The sequence below is a fragment of the Pseudophryne corroboree genome, unplaced genomic scaffold (genome assembly GCF_028390025.1).
Source record: "Pseudophryne corroboree isolate aPseCor3 unplaced genomic scaffold, aPseCor3.hap2 scaffold_794, whole genome shotgun sequence".
Taxonomy (NCBI): domain Eukaryota; kingdom Metazoa; phylum Chordata; class Amphibia; order Anura; family Myobatrachidae; genus Pseudophryne; species Pseudophryne corroboree.
The window spans coordinates 251,242-264,834 of NW_026970373.1; positions in this window are offsets into that span (position 1 = coordinate 251,242).

The following is a 13,593-nucleotide window of genomic DNA, read 5'->3' on the forward strand; positions in this document are numbered from 1 at the left end:
TGAGCTGAGCAGTCAGACAGATATATAATATATATAGATGATGCAGCACACTGGCCTGAGCCTGAGCAGTGCACACAGATATGGTATGTGACTGACTGAGTCACTGTGTGTATCGCTTTTTTCAGGCAGAGAACGGATATATTAAATAAACTGCACTGTGTGTCTGGTGGTCACTCACTATATAATATATTATGTACTCCTGGCTCCTGCTATAACCTATAACTGGCACTGCAGTAGTGCTCCCCAGTCTCCCCCACAATTATAAGCTGTGTGAGCTGAGCAGTCAGACAGATATATATAATATTATATATAGATAATAGATGATGCAGCACACTGGCCTGAGCCTGAGCAGTGCACACAGATATGGTATGTGACTGAGTCACTGTGTGCTGTGTATCGCTTTTTTCAGGCAGAGAACGGATTATATTATGTACTCCTGGCTCCTGCTATAACCTATAACTGGCACTGCAGTAGTGCTCCCCAGTCTCCCCCACAATTATAAGCTGTGTGAGCTGAGCAGTCAGACAGATATATATAATATTATATATAGATAATAGATGATGCAGCACACTGGCCTGAGCCTGAGCAGTGCACACAGATATGGTATGTGACTGAGTCACTGTGTGCTGTGTATCGCTTTTTTCAGGCAGAGAACGGATTATAAATAAAAGTGGTGGTCACTGGTCACTATCAGCAAAACTCTGCACTGTACACTACTGAGTACTCCTAATGCTCCCCAAAATTAGTAAATCAAGTGTCTCTCTAATCTATTCTAATTCTAAACGGAGAGGACGCCAGCCACGTCCTCTCCCTATCAATCTCAATGCACGTGTGAAAATGGCGGCGACGCGCGGCTCCTTATATAGAATCCGAGTCTCGCGAGAATCCGACAGCGTCATGATGACGTTCGGGCGCGCTCGGGTTAACCGAGCAAGGCGGGAAGATCCGAGTCGCTCGGACCCGTGAAAAAAAACATGAAGTTCTGGCGGGTTCGGATTCAGAGAAACCGAACCCGCTCATCTCTAACAGTAATTAAATGTTTTCATATTGAGAACTACATCTCCCAGCATATACAGTGTGCAGGGGATGCTAACAAGCTTTATTTAAAAGTTTAAAAAACATTGCTTTTATGACTGCAATGGTTAAAAAGGGAGAGCTATAAATCAATTTATCAGTGAATGATCGCAGTTTGAGCTGTTACATTTTACTGAACCACCTATCCCTCCACACTCACTACCTGTCCTCAGGATACATTTACCATCCCGGCAGACGGTATACCGGCGGTCATTTGACCGATGTTGGAATCCTGACACCACTTGGGAGACTGGTGCCGGCACACAGACAGCCAACATCCCGAAGGCGAGTATTGGAGGGAGGGTTAGGACCGGGGGAGCGGGTGTTAGGGAAGGCACTAGGAGGGGGGGGGGGGTTAGTCCTAGCTGCCACCCCCTGAGGGTTAGCCCTATCCGCCACCCCCCCAGAGGATTAGGATTAGGTATCATGTGACTGCTGGAATCCCGAGCGCCGGATGCCATACCCAACCCCCTTTACTTTTTCAGGCATTTCTATCTCTCCTCTCTCTATGGTGTTCCGATTGCCCACTTTCCCTTGTGCTTTTCTCTCTCTCTCTCTCTCTCCTTTGTTTAGAGCATCAGTTTCTGTAGTCCACTTTATCCTTATTTTTTCCAGTGTTTCACTATCTCTCTGATGTAATGAGGATGTATGGTCTAGAGGGATCAGTAATGCATTGTACTGTATAGAGGCGTCAGGGATGTAGCGTAGGGTATAGAGGCGTCAGGGATGTAGCGTAGGTTATAGAGGCATCAGGAATGTAGCGTAGGGAATAGAGGCATCAGGGATGTAGCGTAGGGTATAGAGGCGTCAGGGATGTAGCATAGGGAATAGAGGCGTCAGGGATGTAGCGTAGGGAATAGAGGCGTCAGGGATGTAGCGTAGGGAATATAGGCATCAGGGATGTACTAGCAGGTATATAGAGGTCAGTGTACTGTATAGAGGGGTCAGTAATGCAGTGATGGTTATAGAAAGGTCAGTGATGTAGTGTAGGGTATAGAGGGGTCAGTTATGTAGTGTGGGGTAAAGAGGGGTCAGTAAAGATACTAAGCTGAAGTACTTAGAACACTTCTTGAATTAAGACACAACCTGCAAGAAAAAGTATGCAATATGGGTGAAAAGGCAAATGTCAGAGGTCTGATACAAGTGACCAGCTCCACACCTTGCACCACATAGCGTTATGTTAAACTGGGATATGTTCTTTTTTGGTGTGTGTGTGTGTGTGTGTGTGTGTGTGTGTATGTGTGTGTGTGTGGGGGGGGGGGGTGCCAAAGGACATTTTTTGCCATTGGCTCCTTTGGTCTAGAACCAGCCCTGATCACAAAATATTTTTGTCTGAGCAGACTGGACACTGATCAGCGTTGGCTCATTCTCAGCCCCCCGCCCAGCCTCTGCTGCCAACAGACTGCTATTAGCTAGTTAACCTTCTGCCTTCCCTATCTATGACAAAGACTTCTGCTAATGCTACCAGACTGTTCCCAGTGGCTTCACACCAACAGTGAATCCCAGCCGATGATGTAGGGCAGCGTGTGGGGGAGGGGGTCAGTTGCTGTGGCTCCAACATGGTAACCGCCAATGGACTGCAATGCTTTATCGATAGGGGGGGCGCCAGTGCCTTACTTTGCCAGGGGCGCTTGGACCCCTAGCTACACCTCTGTTGACCCTAACCGATACCCCTAAACTAACCATAATTCCTGCAGTAAAAATCCATGTTTCTATGTATATAGGGGGTCATTCCGAGTTGATCGCATGCTGCCGTTGTTCGCTGCGTAGCAATCAGTTGAAAAAAAATGGCTAATCTGTGCATGCGCATGCTCCGTAATGTGCATGCGCATCGTACGGGTACAAAGTCCATTGTGGTTTTGCACTAGAGATGAGCGCCTGAAATTTTTCGGGTTTTGTGTTTTGGTTTTGGGTTCGGTTCCGCGGCCGTGTTTTGGGTTCGAACGCGTTTTGGCAAAACCTCACCGAATTTTTTTTGTCGGATTCGGGTGTGTTTTGGATTCGGGTGTTTTTTTCCAAAAACACTAAAAAACAGCTTAAATCATAGAATTTGGGGGTCATTTTGATCCCAAAGTATTATTAACCTCAAAAACCATAATTTACACTCATTTTCAGTCTATTCTGAATACCTCACACCTCACAATATTATTTTTAGTCCTAAAATTTGCACCGAGGTCGCTGTGTGAGTAAGATAAGCGACCCTAGTGGCCGACACAAACACCGGGCCCATCTAGGAGTGGCACTGCAGTGTCACGCAGGATGTCCCTTCCAAAAAACCCTCCCCAAACAGCACATGACGCAAAGAAAAAAAGAGGCGCAATGAGGTAGCTGACTGTGTGAGTAAGATTAGCGACCCTAGTGGCCGACACAAACACCGGGCCCATCTAGGAGTGGCACTGCAGTGTCACGCAGGATGTCCCTTCCAAAAAACCCTCCCCAATCAGCACATGATGCAAAGAAAAAGAAAAGAAAAAAAGAGGTGCAAGATGGAATTGTCCTTGGGCCCTCCCACCCACCCTTATGTTGTATAAACAAAACAGGACATGCACACTTTAACCAACCCATCATTTCAGTGACAGGGTCTGCCACACGACTGTGACTGATATGACGGGTTGGTTTGGACCCCCCCCAAAAAAGAAGCAATTAATCTCTCCTTGCACAAACTGGCTCTACAGAGGCAAGATGTCCACCTCATCTTCACCCTCCGATATATCACCGTGTACATCCCCCTCCTCACAGATTATCAATTCGTCCCCACTGGAATCCACCATCTCAGCTCCCTGTGTACTTTGTGGAGGCAATTGCTGCTGGTCAATGTCTCCGCGGAGGAATTGATTATAATTCATTTTAATGAACATCATCTTCTCCACATTTTCTGGATGTAACCTCGTACGCCGATTGCTGACAAGGTGAGCGGCGGCACTAAACACTCTTTCGGATTACACACTTGTGGGAGGGCAACTTAGGTAGAATAAAGCCAGTTTGTGCAAGGGCCTCCAAATTGCCTCTTTTTCCTGCCAGTATAAGTACGGACTGTGTGACGTGCCTACTTGGATGCGGTCACTCATATAATCCTCCACCATTCTATCAATGTTGAGAGAATCATATGCAGTGACAGTAGACGACATGTCCGTAATCGTTGTCAGGTCCTTCAGTCCGGACCAGATGTCAGCATCAGCAGTCGCTCCAGACTGCCCTGCATCACCGCCAGCGGGTGGGCTCGGAATTCTGAGCCTTTTCCTCGCACCCCCAGTTGCGGGAGAATGTGAAGGAGGAGATGTTGACAGGTCGCGTTCCGCTTGACTTGACAATTTTGTCACCAGCAGGTCTTTCAACCCCAGCAGACCTGTGTCTGCCGGAAAGAGAGATCCAAGGTAGGCTTTAAATCTAGGATCGAGCACGGTGGCCAAAATGTAGTGCTCTGATTTCAACAGATTGACCACCCGTGAATCCTTGTTAAGCGAATTAAGGGCTGCATCCACAAGTCCCACATGCCTAGCGGAATCGCTCCCTTTTAGCTCCTCCTTCAATGCCTCCAGCTTCTTCTGCAAAAGCCTGATGAGGGGAATGACCTGACTCAGGCTGGCAGTGTCTGAACTGACTTCACGTGTGGCAAGTTCAAAGGGCATCAGAACCTTGCACAACGTTGAAATCATTCTCCACTGCACTTGAGACAGGTGCATTCCACCTACTATATCGTGCTCAATTGTATAGGCTTGAATGGCCTTTTGCTGCTCCTCCAACCTCTGAAGCATATAGAGGGTTGAATTCCACCTCGTTACCACTTCTTGCTTCAGATGATGGCAGGGCAGGTTCAGTAGTTTTTGGTGGTGCTCCAGTCTTCTGTACGTGGTGCCTGTACGCCGAAAGTGTCCCGCAATTTTTCTGGCCACCGGCAGCATCTCTTGCACGCCCCTGTCGTTTTTTTAAAAATTCTGCACCACCAAATTCAAGGTATGTGCAAAACATGGGACGTGCTGGAATTTGCCCATATTTAATACACACACAATATTGCTGGCGTTGTCCGATGCCACAAATCCACAGGAGAGTCCAATTGGGGTAAGCCATTCCGCGATGATCTTCCTCAGTTGCCGTAAGAGGTTTTCAGCTGTGTGCGTATTCTGGAAAGCGGTGATACAAAGCGTAGCCTGCCTAGGAAAGAGTTGGCGTTTGCGAGATGCTGCTACTGGTGCCGCCGCTGCTGTTCTTGCGGCGGGAGTCCATACATCTACCCAGTGGGCTGTCACAGTCATATAGTCCTGACCCTGCCCTGCTCCACTTGTCCACATGTCCGTGGTTAAGTGGACATTGGGTACAACTGCATTTTTTAGGAGACTGGTGAGTCTTTTTCTGACGTCCGTGTACATTCTCGGTATCGCCTGCCTAGAGAAGTGGAACCTAGATGGTATTTGGTAACGGGGGCACACTGCCTCAATAAATTGTCTAGTTCCCTGTGAACTAACGGCGGATACCGGACGCACGTCTAACACCAACATAGTTGTCAAGGACTCAGTTATCCGCTTTGCAGTAGGATGACTGCTGTGATATTTCATCTTCCTCGCAAAGGACTGTTGAACAGTCAATTGCTTACTGGAAGTAGTACAAGTGGGCTTACGACTTCCCCTCTGGGATGACCATCGACTCCCAGCGGCAACAACAGCAGCGCCAGCAGCAGTAGGCGTTACACGCAAGGATGCATCGGAGGAATCCCAGGCAGGAGAGGACTCGTCAGACTTGCCAGTGACATGGCCTGCAGGACTATTGGCATTCCTGGGGAAGGAGGAAATTGACACTGAGGGAGTTGGTGGGGTGGTTTGCGTGAGCTTGGTTACAAGAGGAAGGGATTTACTGGTCAGTGGACTGCTTCCGCTGTCACCCAAAGTTTTTGAACTTGTCACTGACTTATTATGAATGCGCTGCAGGTGACGTATAAGGGAGGATGTTCCGAGGTGGTTAACGTCCTTACCCCTACTTATTACAGCTTGACAAAGGGAACACACGGCTTGACACCTGTTGTCCGCATTTCTGGTGAAATACCTCCACACCGAAGAGCTGATTTTTTTGGTATTTTCACCTGGCATGTCAACGGCCATATTCCTCCCACGGACAACAGGTGTCTCCCCGGGTGCCTGACTTAAACAAACCACCTCACCATCAGAATCCTCCTGGTCAATTTCCTCCCCAGCGCCAGCAACACCCATATCCTCCTCATCCTGGTGTACTTCAACACTGACATCTTCAATCTGACTATCAGGAACTGGACTGCGGGTGCTCCTTCCAGCACTTGCAGGGGGCGTGCAAATGGTGGAAGGCGCATGCTCTTCACGTCCAGTGTTGGGAAGGTCAGGCATCGCAACCGACACAATTGGACTCTCCTTGTGGATTTGGGATTTCAAAGAACGCACAGTTCTTTGCGGTGCTTTTGCCAGCTTGAGTCTTTTCAGTTTTCTAGCGAGAGGCTGAGTGCTTCCATCCTCATGGGAAGCTGAACCACTAGCCATGAACATAGGCCAGGGCCTCAGCCGTTCCTTGCCACTCCGTGTGGTAAATGGCATATTGGCAAGTTTACGCTTCTCCTCCGACAATTTTATTTTAGGTTTTGGAGTCCTTTTTTTACTGATATTTGGTGTTTTGGTTTTGACATGCTCTGTACTATGCCATTGGGCATCGGCCTTGGCAGACAACGTTGCTGGCATTTCATCGTCTCGGCCATGACTAGTGGCAGCAGCTTCAGCACGAGGTGGAAGTGGATCTTGATCTTTCCCTAATTTTGGAACCTCAACATTTTTGTTCTCCATATTTTAATAGGCACAACTAAAAGGCACCTCAGGTAAACAATGGAGATGGATGGATTGGATACTAGTATACAATTATGGACGGGCTGCCGAGTGCCGACACAGAGGTAGCCACAGCCGTGAACTACCGCACTGTACTGTGTCTGCTGCTAATATATAGACTGGTTGATAAAGAGATCGTATATTTGTAACTAGTATGTATGTATAAAGAAAGAAAAAAAACCACGGTTAGGTGGTATATACAATTATGGACGGGCTGCCGAGTGCCGACACAGAGGTAGCCACAGCCGTGAACTACTGCACTGTACTGTGTCTGCTGCTAATATATAGACTGGTTGATAAAGAGATAGTATACTCGTAACTAGTATGTATGTATAAAGAAAGAAAAAAAAACCACGGTTAGGTGGTATATACAATTATGGACGGGCTGCCGAGTGCCGACACAGAGGTAGCCACAGCCGTGAACTACCGCACTGTACTGTGTCTGCTGCTAATATAGACTGGTTGATAAAGAGATAGTATACTCGTAACTAGTATGTATGTATAAAGAAAGAAAAAAAAACCACGGTTAGGTGGTATATACAATTATGGACGGGCTGCCGAGTGCCGACACAGAGGTAGCCACAGCCGTGAACTACCGCACTGTGCTGTGTCTGCTGCTAATATAGACTGGTTGATAAAGAGATAGTATACTCGTAACTAGTATGTATGTATAAAGAATGAAAAAAAAACCACGGTTAGGTGGTATATACAATTATGGACGGGCTGCCGAGTGCCGACACAGAGGTAGCCACAGCCGTGAACTACCGCACTGTACTGTGTCTGCTGCTAATATATAGACTGGTTGATAAAGAGATAGTATACTCGTAACTAGTATGTATGTATAAAGAAAGAAAAAAAAACCACGGTTAGGTGGTATATACAATTATGGACGGGCTGCCGAGTGCCGACACAGAGGTAGCCACAGCCGTGAACTACCGCACTGTACTGTGTCTGCTGCTAATATAGACTGGTTGATAAAGAGATAGTATACTACTAATATTATATACTGGTGGTCAGGTCACTGGTCACTAGTCACACTGGCAGTGGCACTCCTGCAGCAAAAGTGTGCACTGTTTAATTTTAATATAATATTATGTACTCCTGGCTCCTGCTATAACCTATAACTGGCACTGCAGTAGTGCTCCCCAGTCTCCCCCACAATTATAAGCTGTGTGAGCTGAGCAGTCAGACAGATATATAATATATATAGATGATGCAGCACACTGGCCTGAGCCTGAGCAGTGCACACAGATATGGTATGTGACTGACTGAGTCACTGTGTGTATCGCTTTTTTCAGGCAGAGAACGGATATATTAAATAAACTGCACTGTGTGTCTGGTGGTCACTCACTATATAATATATTATGTACTCCTGGCTCCTGCTATAACCTATAACTGGCACTGCAGTAGTGCTCCCCAGTCTCCCCCACAATTATAAGCTGTGTGAGCTGAGCAGTCAGACAGATATATATAATATTATATATAGATAATAGATGATGCAGCACACTGGCCTGAGCCTGAGCAGTGCACACAGATATGGTATGTGACTGAGTCACTGTGTGCTGTGTATCGCTTTTTTCAGGCAGAGAACGGATTATATTATGTACTCCTGGCTCCTGCTATAACCTATAACTGGCACTGCAGTAGTGCTCCCCAGTCTCCCCCACAATTATAAGCTGTGTGAGCTGAGCAGTCAGACAGATATATATAATATTATATATAGATAATAGATGATGCAGCACACTGGCCTGAGCCTGAGCAGTGCACACAGATATGGTATGTGACTGAGTCACTGTGTGCTGTGTATCGCTTTTTTCAGGCAGAGAACGGATTATAAATAAAAGTGGTGGTCACTGGTCACTATCAGCAAAACTCTGCACTGTACACTACTGAGTACTCCTAATGCTCCCCAAAATTAGTAAATCAAGTGTCTCTCTAATCTATTCTAATTCTAAACGGAGAGGACGCCAGCCACGTCCTCTCCCTATCAATCTCAATGCACGTGTGAAAATGGCGGCGACGCGCGGCTCCTTATATAGAATCCGAGTCTCGCGATAGAATCCGAGCCTCGCGAGAATCCGACAGCGTCATGATGACGTTCGGGTGCGCTCGGGTTAACCGAGCAAGGCGGGAAGATCCGAGTCGCTCGGACCCGTGAAAAAAAACATGAAGTTCTGGCGGGTTCGGATTCAGAGAAACCGAACCCGCTCATCTCTATTTTGCACTAGTTCTAGCGATTATTCCAATCACAGAACAGGCCACAAGGAGATTGACAGAAAGAGGGCGTTTCTGGGTGTCAACTGACCGTTTTCAGGGAGTGCTTGGAAAAATGCAGGCGTGGCAGAAGAAATGCAGACGTGGCTGGGCATTCGCTGGATGGGTGTGTGACATCAAAAGCCGTCCCTCGGTTGTTAGAATCAACGCACACGAAGTGTAACTATAGTGCTGGTCTTATTTTGAAACGATTTTGCAGGCGCTCTGCTACTCAAGTATTCACACTTCTCCAAAGTGAATATACACTCTCCAGTGGGCAGCGACAATGCGTTTGCATGGCTGCTAAAAACTGCTAGCGAGCAATCAACTCAGAATGACCCCCATAGTGTATTGCAAGAAAATATCTGTAAATCCAATGGTACCGTAAGTGCGGTATATACTCGCACTTCTTTGCGGGGTGAGAACATCTCCCCTAAGGGAAGTCAGCCCTATGAATAGAGTTTGTGTGATCCCTGTGCAGCAGTCACAGAAAGGGTTCATCTCTGCAGTTTGTCACTCAAATTACATTGCTGCATTTTTTCTAGAAGTGGATCTGAGAGCTGTTACCCGCAGACCAGCTACAATAATTATCCTGGGTACTCACTAGACCAGTGGTTTCTTAAACTGCACCCTGGGGTGCCTCAGGACACTTGCAGGGGTGCCTTGGATTGGTGGTCCAGGACCAATTCAAAATATTTATAGTTAGTGTTATAGGCAAAACCAGTGCTGTTGGCTGGCAATCATAACATATGTGCACAAGCAGAAGCAAATCCTGTCCCCTACCAAAGGGCCAGTGCTAGGGTGTTTGGCGCCTCCCTGCAAACTATTAATTTGGGCCCTCTCTCCAATACTTAATAAAGGGACAGTGCGCTCCTTAAAAAAAGAAGGTGTGGTATCACAAGGAAGGGGCATGGCCACACAATAGCACCCCAAATCAAAATACGCCACACAGTAGCACTATCTTATTGTCATTACACCGCATGTAATAATAATAATAATAATAATACCCACAGTCGCAGTGCCCTTTATACACATAACCACCATATCAGTGCAGCTTACACACATAATGCCAACAGTAGCAGTGCCCCTTCTACACATGCCCATGGTGGCAATCCTTTACATGGCAAATATCAACCTGGTTTTGCCATGTAAAGGATTGCCACTTTAAAAACTAACAATCAAACAAAAACAAAAAAAAACAACAGGAAAAAACACAAAATCTCTCACTTTCTGATTCTCACACCCTATTACATTCCTCCCTATATATTTAAATGTTTCTATTACTGTATGTTCCCTCTTCCCTTCTCCAAACTATACACATCAACATTTTTTAGTATTTCCAGGTAAGTTTTGTGATGTAGGCCATGCACAATTTTAGTTGCCCTAATGTATTTACAGCCTTCTGGAGATATGGCTTCTGGAACTGAACACAGGATTCTAAATGTGGCTGTACCAAGGACCTATACAGTGGCATTACAGGTTGAGTATCCCTTATCCAAAATGCTTGGGACCAGAGGAATTTTGGATATCGGATTTTTCTGTATTTTGGAATAATTGCATACCATAACGAGATATTATGGTGATGGGACCTAAATCTAAGCACAGAAGGCATTTATGTTTCATATACACCTTATACACACAGCCTGAAGGTCATTTTAGCCAATATTTTTTATAACTTTGTGCATTAAACAAAGTGTGTGTACATTCACAGAATTCATTTATGTTTCATATACACCTTATACACACAGTCTGATGTTCATTTAATACAATATTTTTAATAACTTTGAGTATTAAACAAAGTTTGTGTACACTGAGCCATCAAAACACAAAGGTTTCACTATCTCATTCTCACTCAAAAAAGTCCGTATTTCGGAATATTCCGTATTTCGGAATATTTGGATATGGGATACTCAACCTGTATTACTTTTTTCTGCTACTGGTTCTTTAACCTATGCAAACAAGCATCTGACTTGCCTTTCCTATTGCTTTGTTACATTGCTTACCTGAAATAGTAATACTTAGATAGCTTTCCTCTTGCCATTATAATGCCCTTAATATTATAGTTAGCCTTTGCATTTTTGAGACGTGTATGATTTTGCATTTTTTGGCATTAAATGTTGCCATGTTCTTGACCATTCCTCTAGTCCAGGGGCGGAACTGCCAGAGACAACGGAGTCAGTTGCCGCCGGGCTCCAGCCCTAAAGGGGCTTCCTCCATTGCCCCCCGGCTGTTACGTGCCCTTCCTACTAAATAGACAAAGGCGCTACCAGCAGGGTCTCGCAGTTTGTACATTCCATGCCGTAACACCCTTCTTTCCACCTTCACAATGAAGCTATTGGTACTTTGCAAAAAAAAAAAAAATATTAGCTTTGCAACTCAGCAGATCAATGCAGTGTGCAGCCACACACTCCATATATCTGCTCAGCCACAAAGCTGATTATTTCTTCACAAAGTACAAGGTGAGCTCCAAATAGAATTCTCTAGCTTAGATTATACCTTTCTATGCAAGGGTAAATAGCTCAATTGTTTGACTGCAATGCCACAGGAAATGGTTTGGATCCAAGACAGTGTGACTGAATAATAAAGAAACCTTAAGATGAGTTCATGAATGTTGTATAAGTATTAGTGAGAGAAGGGGTCAGGAGCATGCTAGGCTGCAAAAAATAAGGTAGGCTGCAAGTGAAAGTAATGATCTCCTATATATTTTCCCAGATCTGTCACTCTGTGTGGCTAACTCTGGGGGAAGTCACAGCAATGGGCGGAGACGGCAACTGCAGGACGATACACCAGTGCCAGCAGCAGACCGTAACAAAGTGACAGATCAAGGAGAATATATAGGAGGTAGGGAGGTGGCCATGGTACATGGCTGGCCAAGGGACACTAGCTCATGTACCCCTTTACCACTGAGGCTGGCCACCAAGGATGGACCTGTCACCAGTGCACATGCAATAACCTCTTCTGCTGCCCTCTTTGCAACTCAGATTGCCCAGTGCTCCCCTTCGCTAACAGTCCACAAAGTTTCCCCATCTCACGATCTGCCTCCTCACCCCCACTTTCATCTCTACAGCACACGCGCATATCATACAAGATCCCATCATGCGTACGTAGGTCTGAAATGCAAGAGGGAGGTTGGGGGGAGATTGGCATGCGCCAGCAACACCACACAGCTCACTGTGACCACAGTGGAGAGGCGCTGCAACAGGACAATACACCAACCTCGGAGCAAGGAACTGCGTCGGTCAGGAGGAGAACTATTTCAATAGCATAAAAAGGTTAATGCGTCCCACCCTATGGACACCAGACTCATCAAGTCACTGTTGCCAGAGTCTCATACAATGACTCTGAACCTCTAAGCACACTATTTGACTGTCCACACCCTGCTGTGCCTATTACCCATCTCCTCCACCACCCTCAACACTGACCCACACATCATTCACCCACAAAGATACAATAAAGGTAGTTTGGATAAATTAGCTAAATGAAATGGATTTAACCAATTTATCTAAATGACCATTTTTGGATGTTTTCCAGTGTTTGTGAGCAAATGGTCAATTGTCATTTGCTGCCACATATTAGCATAATTTTGTTTCAACTAGAAAAAAAAAATTGGACAGATAATCTAAGTGTGGATCCAGTTTAAAGGTCCGTATTCACGGCCCGATTTTGGGGAGAGATGTGTGCTGAGCGAACTGCTCAGCACACATCTCTCCGCCCGCTCAGCACAGCGTGATGTGTGCTGAGCATACGGGGGGTGGGGGGGGCGCTCATTTCACCCCCTGTGTAGGGCATTCTGTGTGTATCCAGCTTAACAGGTGTGAGCATCATACAACTACTGACTTGCGAGTAACTATACAGCAGCTCCATACCTTGTGACTTGAAGAAACACCAGTTAACCCCGGGAATGCTGCAGTCAAAGCAACAATTCCTCTTCTTACATTCCGCTGCACTTATTGTGGGGTAGCCGCAATCCCTTCTGCTGTACGGTTCCACATTACATTGTTTCTTGTCACTTCCTGTTGATGCAGTAAGGAAACATCCAGGAATTACAGCAGCTTAGTTTTTTTTTTTTTTTTTAACTGGGGCAATTTAGCTAGATCACAGGGCAATTTAGCTCCTTTGGTCCTTTTTTAGGACCCGTTAATCAGACAGTTGAGCAAACTGAAAAACAGCTAACAGGAAATTTCCACTTAAATGGTATTTTCTAATCTTATCTGACCATGACTAAGAATAAAGGATACACAAGATAAACTCTTAGAGCCATGGACCTTATCCATGTTTAAGCTCCATCAAATCTGTAATCAATAGCACTACATGCTCCCACTTTACCACTGTACTATATACTCTACCTGTGTTTTTAAGGTAAAAACACCATTTAACCCCAGTGACACTTGAATTAAAGCAGCAGCCTCTGGAATAGCATTCCTTAGCA